A 10,852-nucleotide genomic window follows, 5' to 3' on the forward strand; every position below is an offset into this window, starting at 1 on the left:
GTAACTGTTCAAAATATAAACTCAGAACCGTCAGGGGTAAACGGAGTCCTTTTGTAGCAGGTGCGGCCGCAGGAAATGGATCTCTCCGACCCGAATACAGGAGGAAGTACAGGAGGAAGTTTATTCAGCCGGGAGCAATTGTTGCCTAACAGCCAAGCTCGCCTAACAAAGGAAGGTTCCTTCTTTATACAGGCTTATACTTTAGATGTTACACGTGGAAGAATCTTAGGTTTATAGCTTAACATATGAAAAGGGTCTCGGTTTACAGTCTCAGGAATTACATATGAAAAGGGTTTCCGTTTACAGTCTTAGGAATTACATATGAAAAGGATCTCAGTTTACAGTCTCAGGAATTACATATGAAAAGGGTCTCAGTTTACAGTCTCAGGAATTACATATGAAAAGGGCTTTGGTTTACAGTCTTAGGCATGAAAAGGGGAAGTTTACAGTCTTAGGAAAAAGGGGAAGTTGATCTGAGATGCCTGGGTCTCCCTCTTCACTTTCCCTACTTTATATCAGTTGCAAAGAAAGAACACCCAAATTGGAAAAAAAAAAAAAAAGCAAGCGGTATTTATTCTCTGGTCGGAGAAGGAGGAGTGCCTCTCACTCCAGAAGCACCTCCTTCTTCCGCAACCTCTGCCTCCTGGGTTCAAGCGATTCTCCTGCCTCCGCCTCCCGAGTAGCTGGGATTATTGGCATGTGCCACCACACTGGGCTAATTTTTTTGTGTTTTTAGTAGAGACAGGGTTTCTCTATGTTGGCCAGGCTGGTCTTGAACTCCTGACCTCAGGTTATCCACCCACCTTGGGGTCCCAAAGTGCTAGGATTACAAGTGTCAGCCACCATACCTAGCCAACGGTGGGGAATTTTAAGGAGTTAGATATGGGACAGAGAGGTTTGTAAGATTGTGCAGGGAGGAACTTTAGATGTGCAGGCACAAATCATAAACACGGCTCTTCATATGATGCATGTTCAGAAAATGGCAGTTTTCGGCCAGGCATGGTGGCTCACATCTGTAATCCAAGCACTTTGGAGGTCAAGGCAGGTGGATCACCAGAGGTCGGGAGTTCAAGACCAGCCTGACCAACATGGTGAAACCCTGTCTTAATTTTTTTTTTAATTCTAAAAAAAAAAAAGAAAGAAAGAAAATGGCAGTTTTCTTCTATGGGTGGGGATTTTAGTATTATAATGATATGTTAATGATATAAAGAGAACAAGGAGTCCCTGATTTGGTTTGCTCTGGTTTCCAGCAGGCCTTATCTTTCTCTGATAATTGGCAAAAGGTTCAGAAGCTCCCAGGACATCTGAAGTCCTTGTAAACTAGCATACGTAGAGGTAAAGAGACTGAAAGAAGCTTTAAGAAATGAAATAGAGCTTTTGCAGCTATCTACTGCTTAAGAAAATAATAAACATTCAGCTGTTTTGCTTTCTCAGCTGTTTCTCCAGGACTGCCCCAAAAACAGAGTATCCAAAAGTGAGCAAAATCAGCTACACAAAATGAGACATGCAGGTTACCATTCTATTTCTGTTGCACACATTTTGCATTAAAGGTAGAAACTGCAAACAAAGATAACTGGATGCCCTTTGAAATTACTCAACTGATGACGACCCCTCACCCTCGCCTCCCTAACTGGCACTCCAGTCTTCCTCCTACAGACTCTGTGAACATGTCAGTACCAGTGGTGCTTTGCAGCCACGATGCAAGGCTTTTCTTTTCTTTTTGAGACAGAGTCTGCTCTGTCGCCCAGGCTGGAATGCAATGGCGCAATCTCGGCTCACTGCAACCTCCATCTCCTGGGTTCAAGCGATTCTCCTGCCTCAGCCTCCCAAGTAGCTGGAATTACAGGTGCACACCACCATGGCCAGCTAATTTTTTATATCTTTAGTAGATATGGGGTTTCATCCTGTTGGCCAGGCTGGTCTTGAACTCCTGACCTCGTGATCTGCCCACCTCAGCCTCCCAAAGAGGCTGGGTTTATAGGCGTGAGCCACTGCATCTGGCTGATGAACACTTCACAGGTAAGCCAGTGGCCAAGGCTTTTCTTCTCTCTCAGGAGTTGAGGTCAGGCGTTTGAGAACAGCCTGACCAACATGGTGAAATTCCATCTCTACTACCCCATCTCTGCATCGTCTTTTCTTCTCTGTCAGGTGTGCAGTGTTCCAGCAATGGTTCACTATGGTTTCTTTCTTGATAACTGCCATGACTAAAACTACATGTCAAAGCAAGGTTATTTTCCTCTATATTTCTCCAGGGCTATTTCTCAGTGAATGTGGCTTTTTAACTCTCTCTTGCTTCTTTCCCATCACCTAATTCAAACTTCCTAAAATATGTTTATCAAGAGTCGATTGCCTAGTGATGTTAGAGGGTTAGCAGACACCCCTGTGCCTTGGTTTTCCAATGTTTTTCTTTTAGTTATGCTAAACTGGTGCTGCCTAATGGAGTGACCATTCACCCCATGTGGCTACTTCAAATTAATTAATTCAAATGAAATAAAATTTAAAATTCACTTCTTCAGTTGTATAAGCCATATTTCATGTGGCTAGTGAAATATGACCTGTACAACTGAAGAAGTGAATTTTAATGTTCAATAATGGCTACCATATTGAACAGCAAAGACATATAGAATTTGCCTACCATTGTGGAACGTTCAGCTGGACAGTACCACAACATCTGTGGGATAGAGGAAAAGGTGAGTTTAGTTGTGGATAAGCAAGGAAGGTAAGGATAGTCCCAATCAGATAGACGGCATCTATTTTGTGTGAAGTCTTGTGCAGCGGCTCATGCCCATAGTCCCAGCTATTTGGGAGGCTGAGGTGGGATGATCATTTGAGGCCAGGAGTTTGAGACCAGCCTGGACAATGTAGTGAAATAAAAATTAAAAATATTTTCTCTTTCTTTCTTTCTTTTTTTTTTTTTTTTGAGACAGAATTTTGTTCTTGTTGCCCAGGTTGGAGTGCAATGGCATGATCTTGGCTCACTGCAAACTTTGGCTCCCGGGTTCAAGCAATTCTTCTGCCTCAGCCTCCGAAGTAGCTGGGATTACAGGCATGCACCACCATGTCCAGCTAGTTTTGTATTTTTAGTAGAGACGGGGTTTCACCATGTTGGTCAGGCTGGTCTTGAACTCCTGACCTGAAGTGATCCATCCATCTTGGCCTCCCAAAGTGCTGGGATTACAGGTGTGAGCCACTGTGCCCAACCTTTTTTTTTGAAATGGTGTCTCGCTCTGTCACCCAGCCTGGAGTGCAGTGGCACGATATTGGCTCACTGCAACCTCTGTCTCCTTGATTTAAGCTATTCTCCTGCCTCAGCCTCCCCAGTAGCTGGGATTACAGGCATGCACCACCACACCTGGCTAATTTTTATATATTTTTTTAGTAGAGACAGGGTTTCACCACGTTGGCCAGGCTGGTCTACAACTCATGACCTCATGATCCACGCACCTGAGCCTCCTAAAGTGCTGGGATCCAGGTGTAAGCCACTGCTCCTGGCCTGAAAAATACTTTCTGTGTGAAATAGAAGGCAGGGTAGTCTTAGCCACTTGGGAGGCTAAGGTGGGAGGGTCACTTGAGCCCAGGAGGTCAAAGCTGTAGTGAGCCATGATTGTACCACTGCACCCCAGTCTGGGCAACAGAGCAAGACCCTGTCAAAAAAAAAAAAAGAAAAGAAAAGAAAACGAAAAAGGAGGCAGACAAAGTTGCCTGCTGAGAGTGAGAGGGAAGGCTGGAGGGTGGGTAGTGGGATGAGTGTCCAGAAGATTCAAAATAGTTGCTATGGGGAACGGGAGGAGAGCGCCAACAGGGAAAACAGGAATTCCCTGATGGTGGTAAGAATTAGAGATCATAAATTTGTTATTGCCTGCAGTCTAGGTGATTGAGATTAACGTAGGGGCCTTCCCACCAACAGGAACCGCCTCCCACTTCCACACCCAGCAACCCACCAGGACTTGCCAAGTGGTTCACATAGTTTTAAGATATGTCATCATTGGTATCTACTGTTTGTTATGGTGTCAACATGTGTCACTGGGACAGTAGCTAGCCAGGCCCAAGACACAGGAGCAAAAGGCTGATTCTGTTGCTCTCCCCATAGGTCACCCTTCCCTGGGGCTGGCATCCCCTGTCAGGCCACAGACAGGGCAGAAAGCATCTCTTTGTCCCCTGACTCAACTCAGCCACCAGGAATGACTTGGTTCACTCAACTTAATCTGGTCATAATTACCCTACCTTCTTGTGAATGCTGGATTTATTTAAACCTCAAGGTCTCTCCTCTATTCCTCTCTACCCAAACTGAATATCCGTGCTATCCTTGGGAAATTTTTTAAATATCTGTTTCCTAGTCAAGATAGCTGGGCATTTTACATAACAACCCAGGTCTTCTGCAACCCTAAGCAGAGGCCGGAGGTGGATGAGGAAAAGTAAGGGTCTCCTAATGGTGGGTGGTAGAGAGACGTCTGAGGTTTCTGGAGGACTGAGGACCTATTATTGTCTTCTCCACCAGTCTAAGCTGAACAAGTATAAAATCAGAATGGAAGGAAATTTACATTGATCCACGACTGGACTTTTGCTGTAAGTTGCAAATTATGTTATTTAGGGTGCTCTTTGTCTCAGGGTAGCAGAATGTCTGACTCAAGCTAGCCTAATTATGAAATAAATTATTATTTTATGTACTAGGATATCCTGGGGGAAGATAAATTTCAGAGGGGTTGATTTAGTGGCTTGACAACATCATCAAGGATCTGGGTTTCTTCTGTCGCTCTGCACTGCCACCCTTGTTTTTGGGCTCAACAGAAAGAAAGATAATCAATTCTTTTGTCTTTTTCATGGGAAAATCTTTCCCAGAGTCCCCTTCGCCCCACCTCACTTCTAGCTGGAGTGCTAGAAGTGAGTCACATGCCTGTTCCTCTCCTGACAGACAGGGAATGACCATGACCGGCTTGGACCAACCATCTGGGCTGGAATGGATGTCAGGGAGTCATTCACAACGTCCGTGACTGGGTAGAGCAAAGATCATGGAATCTAGGCTGAATGGAAAAGAAATTGGAGGAAGGAGGGTCATGAAAGTGGGAAGACAAGGGATCCTGGAGTTCAAAGAATTGCTAAGCTGGAATGATGAAAAGAACAGAAGGTGCAAGCCTGTGATCAGAGAAATGTGAGACTTCAGAGGAAGATTTGTTCCAGGAGAAATGGAGGTCCAAGACATGCTCCAGGGAGATGCTGGCTAAAGCAGAGTGGAGGTGAAGGTCATTGGAATAAGAAGGGACAGGAGCTGAGGGGCCAGGAGTTCGACCAGGGCCTGGGTCATTTAAGTCACCAATATCGGTAGAAACTGCGGTGAGAAGGATAAGCCAGTTGCCAAAGCCCTCTGAGAATAAGGGTTGATTGATTGATTGATTGATTGATGAGTAAGCATCATCAATGAGAAGGCATAGAAGGTGGTACAGCCAGATGCCAGGAGTCTCAGCCCTCACTCAAAATGGAGGACTGTGGATTTAGAAATAGAAGTGTGGAGGACAGAGGACACCGTGGGGTTGGGAGAAGGACCACTGTCCCCTGGGAAGGGCTTCAAGGACTGTCAGGGAAGAGCCAGGGCTTACTTAGGGTAGGAAGTAGAGGGAACTGTGTGTGCAGAGGTTGTGACCTTAAAAATAAAGAATATGCCCCATTATTCCTTTACTCCATCTTACAGGCTGGACTGAGAATCCACAGGTGAGCCGCTTTTGACCCAGAATTTGGAAACTCATGCTCCCCACCTGCTAATTGGTAATAGAAGCACGCTTGAAACAATCCTTCCCACATGTCCATTAATCCCTAGAGCTCGTCAGTCTCAGGAGTGTAGCAGACACTCTCAGTTGCCCATTCAAAATTCATTCTAAGTGGGCCATGGGAGCTCACACCTGTAATCCCAGTACTTTGGGAGGCTGAGGCAGGAGGATCCCTTGAGCCCAGGAGTTCAAAGCCAGCCTGGACAACAGTTTTTTTCTCTACAAAAAACGGAAAATATAGCCAGGGGGAGGCCAGGCATGGTGGCTCACGCCTGTAATCCCAGCAATTTGGGAGGCCAAGGTAGATGAATTACCTGAGGCCAGGAGTTTGAGACCAGCCTGGCCAACATGGCAAATGATGGCCAACGTGGTTTCTACTAAAAATACAAAATATTAGTTGGGTGTGGTGGTAGGCACCTGCAATCCCAGCTACTTGGGAGGCTGAGGCAGGAAAATGGCTTGAACCCGGGAGGCAGAGGCTGCAGTGAGTAGACATTTGTGCCATTTCACTCTAGCCTGGGCAAAAGAGTGATACTCTGTCTCAAAAAATAAAAAATAGCTAGGTATGGTGGCATGCCCCTGTGGTCCCAGCTACTCTGGAATCTGGGTGGCAGTCGAGGGGATCACTTGAGCCCAGGAGGCCAAGGCTGCAGTGAGTGCTAAGTGAGACCCTGTCTCAATGAGTAAATAAATAATCCATTCTATTTTTCTTATTAAGAGAATCCCCAATTTTGTTCAGGTTTTAAACCCTTGACAAAGCAACTTCATCCCCAATTCAGGAATATCATGTTAGTCCATTCTACTTGTGGGCAGCTGGTGTAGGAATGGGTATGAAAACAAGTGGATGGCTATGGAACACAAGAGGACATTTGTTGGGGTCTTCTAAAGAAAGATGTAGGGGCCTGGGCATAGTGGCTCAAATCTAAAATCTCAGCACTTTGGGAGGCTGAGATGGGTGGATTGCTTGAGCACAGGGGTTTCAGACCAGCCTGAGCAATATAGTGAGACCTGTCTACAAAAATCTTTTAAATTAGCTAGGAGTGGCCAGGTACAGTGGCTAACACCTGTAATCCCGGCGCTTTGGGAGGCCAAGGCGGGCAGATCACCTGAGATCAGGAGTTCAAGACCAGCTCATCTCCACTAAAAATACAAAAAATTAGCTGGGAGTGGTGGCACATGCCTGTAATCCCAGCTACTTGGGAGACTGAGGCAAGAGAATGACTTGAACCTGGGAGGCAGAGGTTGCGGTGAGCTGAGATGGCACCATTGCACTCCAGCCTGGGCAACCAAGAGCAAAACTCCATCTCAGAAAAAAAAAAACTTAGTCAGGAGTGGTGGGGCATGCCTGTAGTCCTAGCTACTTGGGAGACTGAGGTAGGAGGATCACTTGAGTGCAGGAGTCAAGATTGTAATGAGCTATGAACATATCACTGCACTTCAGCCTGTGTGACAGAGTAAGATCTCATCAAGGAAGGAAGGAGGGAGGGACAGAGAAAAGGAAGGAAAGAAGGCAGGCGGGCAGGAAGTAAGGAGGAAAGAGGGAAAGAAAGAAGGAAGGAGTCATGCCTAAGGAACAGACGTGAGAAGAGACGGTCTTTCTGAAATGACATGCTCTGGATGGCAGAGCAGAATGATGGAAATAACTTGGTTTGAACCATTGAGTTAACTCACTCAGGAGCAACCCTACCTTGGGACTTCTTTTTTTTTTTTTTTTGAAACAGAGTCTTGCTTTCTTGCCCAGGCTGGAGTGCAGTGGTACAATCTCGGCTCACTGTGGATAATGCTGCTGTAAACATGGTTCTACAGATTCCTGTCCATGTTCCTGCTTTCAGTTCTTTGCGGGGATAGAGCCAGCAGTAGAATTGCTGGGTCTTGTGGTGATTCTATATGTAAGTTTTTGAGGAAACGAGGTTTTTTCTTTTTTTTTTTTTTGAGACAGAGTCTTGCTCTGTCACCCAGGCTGGATTGCAGAGGTTTGGTCTTGGCTTATTGCAACTTCCACCTCCCAGGTTCAAGCGATTCTCATGCCTCAGCCTCCTGAACAGCTGCGATTGCAGGCATGTGCCACAAAGTCTAGCTAATTTTTGTATTTTTGGTAGGGTTTTGCCATGTTGGCCAGGCTGGTCTCAAACTCTTGACCTTAAGCAATCCACCCACATCAGCCTCCCAGAGTTCTGGGATTATGGCATGAGTCACTGTGCTGGGCCAAGTTTAGTTTCTTCTTTTTTTCTTCTTTTAATACGGAGAGCATTTCTTGTGTGTTTTTGATGTAATCTACCAGGATAGCCAACTGTGCCTGACAGCATCTCCTTTTAAACCCAGATGCTGAATATATCACCCTGGGAAGGGGAAATACCTTCCTTGCAGTAGCAAGTCACCATCTCTCTCATTAAAGGAGAGAGAAAATTTTTTAATTTAATTTCCAACAGGGCATTTTGCCACAGAGCACAGAAAGGCGAAACAGAATAAAGTTATGCTCCATAATTGGACATTTAGGACATGAGACCGAGAGAAGGAAGAGGAGCTGAGTGTGAGGCTTTGGCGTGAAGACCCCCCAGCCCTGAGATTCCTTAGAGTGGTTCTCAATAGAGTTCCTCCCCAGTCCTAGACTCCAGGAAGCCTGACTCATTTACGACCTCTCATCTTGTTTTCTGTGAGATCTCATCTTCCGTATTTCTCTCTGAGCATCCGCATACTAAGCCCTCAGTGTGTGACCTCTATTCCTCACAGTCAAACACACACAGCTAAAACAGCCTCATTCCCTAGGCCCCCACCAAACAGACGGCACCTTCATGTCAATGACGTTGACTCACATGGGCCCATTCTGTTGAGCCAGTGACATGACACTCACCAGAGTAGTTGTCTCAGTTCAGCTGAAGAGCTCCAAGCCAAATGGAGAAGCCACTGGAGTGGGTATGAAGTGGGATTGTCATCAGGCTGGGGCATGGAGATGGAGTAGAGTAGGTACAGTAAACAGAACGTTGAGGGCCAGAACTGACAAGCAGGTCATGAGGATGAGCTCAGGATCTCTGGAGGCCCCGGGAAGAAGGGGTAGGGAGAGTACCTTGGCTCTGCCCACCTGCAGGAAGAAGAGAGGGGATGGTGAAGAGCCCATGGTTGAGATCTGCGTACTTCTCCCTGACTGTGGCATAGCTCTTACCAAAACTCCCTCTTTTCACTGGTCTTTTCATCCAGTCAAACCAAATTCCCCTTGGCTCTTACTGTCTCCCTCGCTTTTATTCATACTCACCCCCATTTCTCTGCCTGGAACAATCTCCCACTTAGCATCTGCCTGCCCAGTTCTTTGCCTTCCTTTACAACTCCACCTACCACTTAGCTTCTCTGATTAAGAGAAAGTTGAATAATTACACTTCTTTCCCCAAAACACATCTCTGAAATCTCAAACGTCCTTGGGGTTGTGATCCATGAAAGTCTCTGACTGCCTAATTTTCATCAAGGGAATTCAACGAGGTGACTAATTATAAGTACGATGCCTGGCACCTAACAATGTTTAGTGAACTGATGCTATTAATTAGCAATAATATGTTATTAATAATAACAAAATAATAATAGGATATAAGCTCTTAGAAGACAAGGACAGTGGCTACTCTCTGCCCAGGTTTAGTAGCTCAGTAATCCAATATTCAAATGTTTAACTGTAGCAGAGATTAGTAGGCTTTTCTGCTATGTCGAACTTCCCCTCTAGCTCAGTCTGAAATCAACAGACCTTCATATCCATAGCTGTGGGTTATTGAACCAGGGTGAACATCTGCCCAGTAGAGCCAGACTGTTGGCTGGCCAGTGGCCAATTGGGACCTCTCTATTGGGAATATCAGCCATTCATAGTGGTTCAGGCCTGTAATCCCAGCACTTTGGGAGTTCAAGGCAGGAATTTCACTTGAGTCCAGGAGTTCAAGACCAGCTTGGGCAACATAGCAAGACCCCATCTCTAAAAAAAAAAAAAAAGATTTTAAATTAGCCATGGTAGTGTGTGCTTGTAGCCCAGCTACTTGGGAGGCTGAGGTGGGAGGACTGCTTGAGCCAGGTGTTTATTTGCAGAGACAAGGTCTTGCTATATTTCCCAGGCTGGTCTTGAACTCCTGGGCTCAAGCAATCCTCCCACCATGGCCTCCCAGCATGGTGGGTCTACAAACATGAGCCACCATGCTCAGCCCCAGCTCTCCCATCTCTATGGTGTTACCCTCATGAGCATGGTCCTAAACGGTTCCCACCAGAACTGAATTCTAAACAGAAAGCTGGAAGAAAAAGGAAAGGAGAAGAAACGGCACGTTCCTCCCTTGAAGGGCGTGATCTGTCACTGCCACTTGCAGGTCATTGGCCAGAGCATAGTCACGCCATCACACCCACCTGCAGTAGAAGGTGGGAAATGCAGTCCTTATTCTGTTGACCATGTTCCCCACCAAAAATCAGGATCCAGACACTGAGGACAACCAAGAATTCCTGCACCAGTACACATGAAACTGACCTGTCTCCATCCACAAGTCCCAGGGGTGGTCCAGGACACAGTTATAGACAATCAAAGCATCACTGTCTCCTGGCTACTGTGCTTCGTTCAAGAGCAGGCACATGATTCAGGTTGGTCTAATACAAGTCTTGGAATTTTGGCTAAAATCATTGAAAAAGTGGTGCTCTTTGAGTTGGAGTTGCTGACAGATTATAGGTTATAGGTTATCGGCAGGTTATAGACCTAAAGCTCTTGGTGTCCATCATGCCAGCAGGGAATAAAGTTGACTCAGAGAAAACCAGAGGGAATGATGGAGGGATTTCTGATGACATCATTTGGACATCCTAATCAAGCCATACCTGAAACCTCGACTAGATTTAGGTGCCAAGAACCTCCCTTTATTGCTTAAGCCAACTGGAGCAGGCAGGCCTTTCACTTTTGACCAAGAGTCTTGCTAATCTAGCATCTATGTGTCTGTTCATAACATGGCTTCTCACTTTGTATCTGATATTGCAATTATTCCTGATCACATTTCATGGGTCCTCCTTGGCTATGATAATTTTTCTTTTTTTAGATGGAGTCTTGCTCTGTTGTCAGGCTGGAGTTCAGTGGTGCGATCTCGGCT

This window comes from Callithrix jacchus, chromosome 9 (genome assembly GCF_049354715.1).
Source record: "Callithrix jacchus isolate 240 chromosome 9, calJac240_pri, whole genome shotgun sequence".
In the NCBI taxonomy this organism is placed as follows: domain Eukaryota; kingdom Metazoa; phylum Chordata; class Mammalia; order Primates; family Cebidae; genus Callithrix; species Callithrix jacchus.